Genomic DNA, 6,804 nt, shown 5'->3' with positions numbered 1-6,804 from the left:
TACATTTCTGTCAGAAAGTCATGCATGGTGGTTAAGCTTCATGCGCAGAGAAATTTGAAGGGTAAAAACTAACAAGAAAGTGTAAACTTCAAGCCATCTATTTGCATGCCGAAAATTCTGATCCTTGACCTCTATATACCTTTGGATATCAGTGTGAAGTTCTTTGCATATGATTTTCAAACTGAGCCAACTTCAGGCACACCACATGATGCTTTCTTTTTCATGTACACTATGCCTTACTAGTTACTGCACTGTTCACCACATTACATCTTGGACGTGAATGTAACCAAATGGTATCCATATACAGTCGATCAGCATACATAGATGGTGTTTTTGAGGATAGAACCAGTACTTGACAGATTTTACATTCTGAAAACGGAAATGGAAGCATGGCAATCTTTTAAGACATGGATAAGATCATAACCATGAGACTAACATCTGAAACCTCGTGTTTTCAGATTACCTCCGGAAAATCATAGTGCAGGGAAGATCTTCCAAGTCAACTAAGGTTGGCGACATCATGACTGAAGAGGTATTATCCCTTGTGATACACTAATCTTGTTTTTTATGTTTTGCATGATACCTAGACTTGGTGACCATTTGACTATATAAGTACTGAAAGGGTGTTTGGACACAACTTAACTGATGAACCATTATGATGCCAGAACAAACTGATCACAGTGAATCCCAACACCAAAGTCGTGCAAGCAATGCAGCTCATGACAGGTAACCAGCATGTGTTCTTCTGTCAGAAAATACTACTAGAATCGTGAGAGCACTGGAATTGATTACGATCCATTGCGTCGTGCAGACAACCGCATCAGACACATCCCGGTGATTGACGGCACAGGGATGCTGGGGATGGTCTCCATCGGCGACGTCGTGCGTGCAGTGGTGGCCGAGCACAGGGAGGAGCTGAACCGGCTCAATGACTACATCCAGGGAGGCTACTAGGACGACGTGTGCATCGAAGCACCCCCAGTGAAGTCCGCCGTTGTGAAATCCAATAACTCGGAACAATGATGATGACGAAATAGGCTGTGTTTTCGTGGACAATGCTGTTAAGTTGGGCAAGGTTTTCCTTTCTTTTTCCCCCGCGTGTTCTATGTGTATATTGCCAAAGGCATGCGTGAGCAATGCGCCCGGTGCTGTGCTGGGGCGCAGAGACGATCTGGTGGTGGAAACACCGGAAATAAAAAAGCGTGCCGCCGTGTGCTTCCTTTGAAGGAATGAAGGATGTTCATGTTGTGAATTGTTGTACGTTGTCTGCTGCTGTTGTTGGGGAGTCCGTAAATGTGTCTGAAATGGGTTTCTGCAGACTTTACGGAATGGTATATGTTGGTCACGCAAGCCGACGAAGACAGAAGGTACTCCCTCTAGCCAGTCCACGAAAACAAGCAATTCTAGCACAGCACAGTATTTTAGTATATCATGTTGGAATATTGGACTAATTATAATAAAAAAAATAAATTCTCACCTTTGTTAGAGAGACTGGACTGGTTCTTCACCTCCAATGTCTGGACAGAAAAATACCCAAACTCAACAGTGAGGTATATGACAATGGAAACATCATATCGTTGGCCGTGTATCATTGAAATTAACACCAAAATCCTAAAGGGCCATATCTTTAGATTTGAGAACCACTGGTTGGATAGAGATGATTTTACCACAAAAGTAGTACGAGGGTGGTCTGCACCATACCTACCCAATGATCCAGCAAAAGCCTTAACGGCCCAATGCAAAAACCGGAGAAAAGTACTAAAAGATTGGAATGCAAGAACACCACCATTATCCAAGCTCATAATTTTAGGGAAATTTTTAAGTTCAAAGCTGGTCTCCTTACTCAGACAACAGAGAAGATACTGGAAGCAAAGGGACAAAATTAATTGGGTGAAAGAGGGAGATGCAAGCACTAAATACTTCCATGCACATGCAACCATCAGACACAGGAAGAACACTATTGCCTGTCTACAAGATGATTCAGGAGATAACATTACAGATCATGATGGTAAAGTCAAAATTTTGTGGGAAAGCTTTAAGGACGGATTAGGAAAGACGGAATTCAAGGAGATGCTCTATAATTTGAATGTCCTTATAACCAGAAATGAAGAACTGAATGAACTGCAAGCTCCTTTCAGCAAACAAGAAATTAACAGTGTCATAAGTGAACTACAAAACAACAAGTCACCAGGACCAGATGGTTATAATAATGAATTCATCAAAGGCTGTTGGCCCCTAATTGCTCCTGATTTCTACAGATTGTTTGAAGCTTTTTTTGATGAAGACATTTGTCTTAGAAGTATTAACTCCTCACACATAACACTCATTCCCAAAAAAGATGGTCCTTCCACAGCTGCAGATTACAGACTAATCTCCCTTCTCAACACCTCCCTCAAGCTTATCACTAAAGTGTTAGCTAATAGACTACAGAAGAAAATAAGGCAACTCATACACAAAAACCAATATGGTTTCATCAAGACCAGAACTATTCAAGATTGCCTAGCCTGGGCTTTGGAATATCTTTACTTATGCCACAAATCAAAGAAAGAATTGGTTATTCTAAAACTTGATTTTGAAAAGGCTTTTCATAAAGTGGAACATGAAGTCATTATCCAAGTCCTTAGGGCCAAAGGTTTTGGAGAAAAGTGGACAAATTGGATCAAGAAAATTCTTAACACTAGAACTTCTTCTGTACTACTAAATGGAGTACCTGACAAGGTTTTACATTGCAGAAGGGGTGTTAGGCAGGGAGACCCACTCTCACCTTTACTCTTTGTGCTGGTAGCAGATGAAAGGTCCTTGTTTGGTTTTGATAATTGAGTGACAACCTAGATACACTAATTGTGTTTATGTGAGATACACAGGTGATTAGTCCACAGGTACATGTGTGTGAGCAACATATGCCATGAAGGTGGAAATGGATTGGAGATGTTGCAAAGCTCACACATGTGATGATGAAGGAGCTTATTGCATATGAGACATGACATTGAGTCATGTGATCAAGGTGGAGAAGAACAAGACAAGACTTGGTTTGATGGACCGGTTGCAAGCGTGAAGGGCAAGTCGGAGGCTTTGGAGCGATGGATCGCGTGGCAGTGAAGCTTAAGCAAGACTTGGCGCTGATGGACGAAGGCAACGGTGAAAAGCAAGTGAAATCAAGATCGATGAACCAATATGATCACGTGATGATATGAAGTGGATCATATCATTGTTGATCGTGTTGATGCATGTGTTGCATCGACATTGGATGAGATGGAATGGAATGCGCAAGGCAAAGGTATAACCTAGGGCATTTCATTTCACCGATCATAGGTGTGTAGAGAAGTTGATGTCTGAGTTTAGGATAGATGGTCGTACTATAAAGAGGGGCAAACTTGTTTGCATATCGGTCATCTAGTGTCACTTGAGTGATCTAACTTTACATCGTCACTAGGATCGAGTGGCGTGGCAAGTTGAGTGGCTAATCCTTTGGAAAATGATTGTGAAAATGCTAACACACATACACATGGTGGTGTACACTTGGTGGTGTTGGCATATTTATAAAGGAGAAGAAGTTGGAGTTGATGTGGATCAACTTGGTAAAGAAAAGGGTTTGAAACTTTACCGGCGCCCTATACAGAAAAGACAGGGTTTCACAGAGTGCACCGGACGCTGGTCACACAGTGACCGAACGCTGGGGTCCTGTGCCCGGTCAGTGGCGCGCAGTGAAGGCCGCCCTTGGTCTCTTGACCGGACGCAGGCGACCGGACTCTGGCTGAACACTGTTCAATGTCCAGTCGTGCAGATATGGCGGCGCACAAAGGAGATAGTGAGTGACTGGACGCTGGGTGAGTCCAGTAGAGTATGACCGGACGTGTCCGGTCGCGAGTGGAACCTTACTGGAAGTGACCGGACGCTGGGATCCTGCGTCCGGTCATGATCAAACTGACGCGTCCAGTCGTGGATGGAACCTCTCTAGAAATGACCGAACTCGGCAGAGGTGCGTCCAGTCTTGGCATGGTGCTGCGTCCGATCATCACTTGACCGTTGAGATCAAGCGACTGAGGTTGATCGGAGGCGACACGTGGCGTGCATCCATTGACCGGACACTGGTTGGGTGCGTCCGGTTGATCTGACCAGAGTGTCCGGTCACCCCGAGCTGTGCCCAGTGAAGGGGTACAACAACTCTATTTTCGTGGGGGCTATAAATAGAAGTGTTGGTCGGCTTTTGACCGATAGCTTGGTAGAGCTAAGCACACTAGAGCCTTGGTGGCTTGTATGGTAGTGCTTGGGAGCCCTCTAACTCACTCTAGCTTGATAGTGTTCATCTGATTGAGTGAGTGAGTGATTCTAGTGCGATTGCATCATGAGGTTGCATCGAGTGGCACTAGGTGATCGAGTTGCAAGTTGGTGGTGCTTGTTACTCTTAGAGGTTGCCACCTCCTAGATGGCTTGGTGGTGGTCTCTGTTGAAGCTCGCAAGAAGCTTATGCGGTGCTCCAGAGAAGAGCTTTGTGAGGGGCATTGTGCTCGCCCCGCGGGAGCCACAAAGAGGAACTCTAGTAAAGCGAGACACGAAGGGCGACAAGTGGTCTAGCCAGGTCAAGTGCTAGAGCTTGTGGTAAGCACTCCACGTGAGAGAGTGTGACTTGTGGGTCACCACTTGCAAGAGGATCGGTGGCAACCTTGGAGTTTGTCTCAACGAGAACTACCGTGTTGGCAAGCACGTGAACCTCGGGAAAAATCATCGTGTCATCCTTGTATTCCTATTGGTTTGCATCCTCGTTACACAAGCTTGTAATTACTTTCATATACATTGTGCATGTCACTAGTAGAGAAACGACCTTTGATCCAGCTCGAAATTTGGCTTTAGTCCCGGTATTTTTCGCGTTCGGGACTAGAGAGACCTTTAGTCCTGGTTTGTAGATCCAACCGGGACTAAAGGTCCCTGCCCAACGGCTACTACGCCAGGCTTTTGCTGGAGGGGACCTTTAGTCCCAGTGAGAGCTACCAACCGGGACTAAAGGTTAACTTTTACTCCCAGTTGGTGTCTCCAACTAGGAGTAAAAGTCTACTCCCGACTGGAGGCTCCGTCCGGGACTAGAAAGGGACCTTTAGTCCCGGTTTCTGTCTCCAACCGGGACTAAAGGTACCCTCCTATATAGCCCTTGTTCCTCCCTGAGCCCGAGCCACTTCGAGCTCAGTGTTCTCTTGCTATCGCCGGCCTCTCTTCTTCCTCATCACTGGTGTATCACAAGATTTCTTTCATTCCTCCATTGGTTCTAAAGGTTACCAACTTTATACTCTCGTGTTTCATCTGTAGCTTATTTCATTTTATGGACTAGATATATGTGGTTTTTTTATGGTAGATTTTTTTTATTTGTAAGCCATTTAAGCTCAAAATCACTTTAAAGTTTGCGTATTTGGATGAAGGGAGGTTAAAGTAGTTATTCAAAACTAGTATTGAGCTTTCATTTCTAGCATGCATAGCACACTTCATGCTTTAGAGATATAGAGAATTTTAGAGTTTTTTTTAATTTTATTTGTTTATAAAATGAGAAATTTATATTATATTAAAAATGAGTATAGAGAGTAGATGGCAACTACTTCCGGGTCCTCGGCCTCTCATCGGGTTACAAAGCGACTGAGGCCGGACCTTCCTCTCATTGTATGCGGCAAGTGTGAGGAGAAGATTGTGATGGAGTACCGGGTGAGGAAGGAGTGTCCCAACAAGGGCCGTATCTTCTACAAGTGTCCGGATCGCAATGTGAGTTATTTTGTCGCATTTGATGATTATGGTTAATTTATACTTATTTTCATGATGATTGTAATTTAAGTTCTATTTTTTTTTAATTTCAGTGGGATGGCATTGGATGTTCGGGCTGGTACTGGGAGGAAGAGTATGTTGAACACATGCAAAACTCTCTTGCACAGGCGACTACGGCGGCTGATGAGGCAGTGATCCTGCGGAAGAAGCCCATAGATGTTGAACAAACGCATGATCTATCTGTTTTAGTTGGGATTGGTCGCGAAATCCTTATGCTGCTGAAGTGCATTTTTAGCTTTAGTTTTTAGTGGTAGTTGGGATTGTCTACATTGTAGCGAGACTTTCATAAATTAATACCTTTTGTGGTGGCATGCATGTCGTATAATTAACTAATTATGTTCTAGGTTTTAATATGGTATGAATGTCATGTAATGCAGATGAGCCGGCATTGGATGTACAATGCTGATCGCCGCTCCCAAGAGTTCATTGAGGGCGTGCATTCTTTCTTACATGTGGCCGAGGCAAACAAACGTGATGGTTTCATGTGCTGCCCATGTGTCATATGTAAGAATTTGAAGAAATATGCTAGCTTAAGGAGTCTTCATTCACACTTGTTGAAGTCGGGTTTCATGCCAAACTATATTTGTTAGACGAAGCACGGAGAAACCAGGGTTGTAATGGAAGAAGGTGAAGAAGAACAATGGAACAATGATGACATTATTGCTGAATATGGTGCCTTCAATGATACTGCAATGGGGGAAGCTAAAGAAGAGGTAGTGGCAGAAGATGAGCCACTGATGATCTTGGTCAGGCCATTCGTGATGCACAAAGAGAATGCGAAAGTGAAAAGGAGAAGATCAAGTTCGAGCGCATGCTAGAGGATCATAAGAAATTGCTATACCCAACTTGTGATGCAGGACAGAAAAAGTTGGGTACCACACTAGAATTGCTGCAATGGAAGGCAAAGAATGGTGTATCTAACAAGGGATTTGGGGAGTTACTAAAAATCCAAAAGAAGATGCTTCCAAAGGATAATGAATTGCCCGTCACTACGTACAA

General features: G+C 43.9%; 1 long non-coding RNA gene across 2 annotated transcripts; it reads left to right on the top strand.

The window, feature by feature from the left end:
• Nucleotides 1-85: 85 nt before the first annotated feature.
• On the top strand, nucleotides 86-1,501 carry LOC136475947 (uncharacterized). 2 transcript variants are annotated; one of them, XR_010763340.1, is made up of 4 exons: nucleotides 88-532; nucleotides 666-726; nucleotides 812-1,367; nucleotides 1,487-1,501. It is a non-coding gene; the product is annotated as an uncharacterized lncRNA (long non-coding RNA). The 2 variants fall into 2 exon arrangements; XR_010763338.1 differs by lacking the exon at nucleotides 1,487-1,501 and having other exon boundaries at nucleotides 86-532; nucleotides 812-1,252.
• The last annotated feature ends 5,303 nt before the right edge of the window (nucleotides 1,502-6,804 follow it).

Source organism: Miscanthus floridulus, chromosome 1 (genome assembly GCF_019320115.1).
Source record: "Miscanthus floridulus cultivar M001 chromosome 1, ASM1932011v1, whole genome shotgun sequence".
NCBI lineage: Eukaryota > Viridiplantae > Streptophyta > Magnoliopsida > Poales > Poaceae > Miscanthus > Miscanthus floridulus.
Note: the sequence above shows the minus strand (reverse complement) of the source record. Positions and strands in the feature narration are given on the sequence as shown.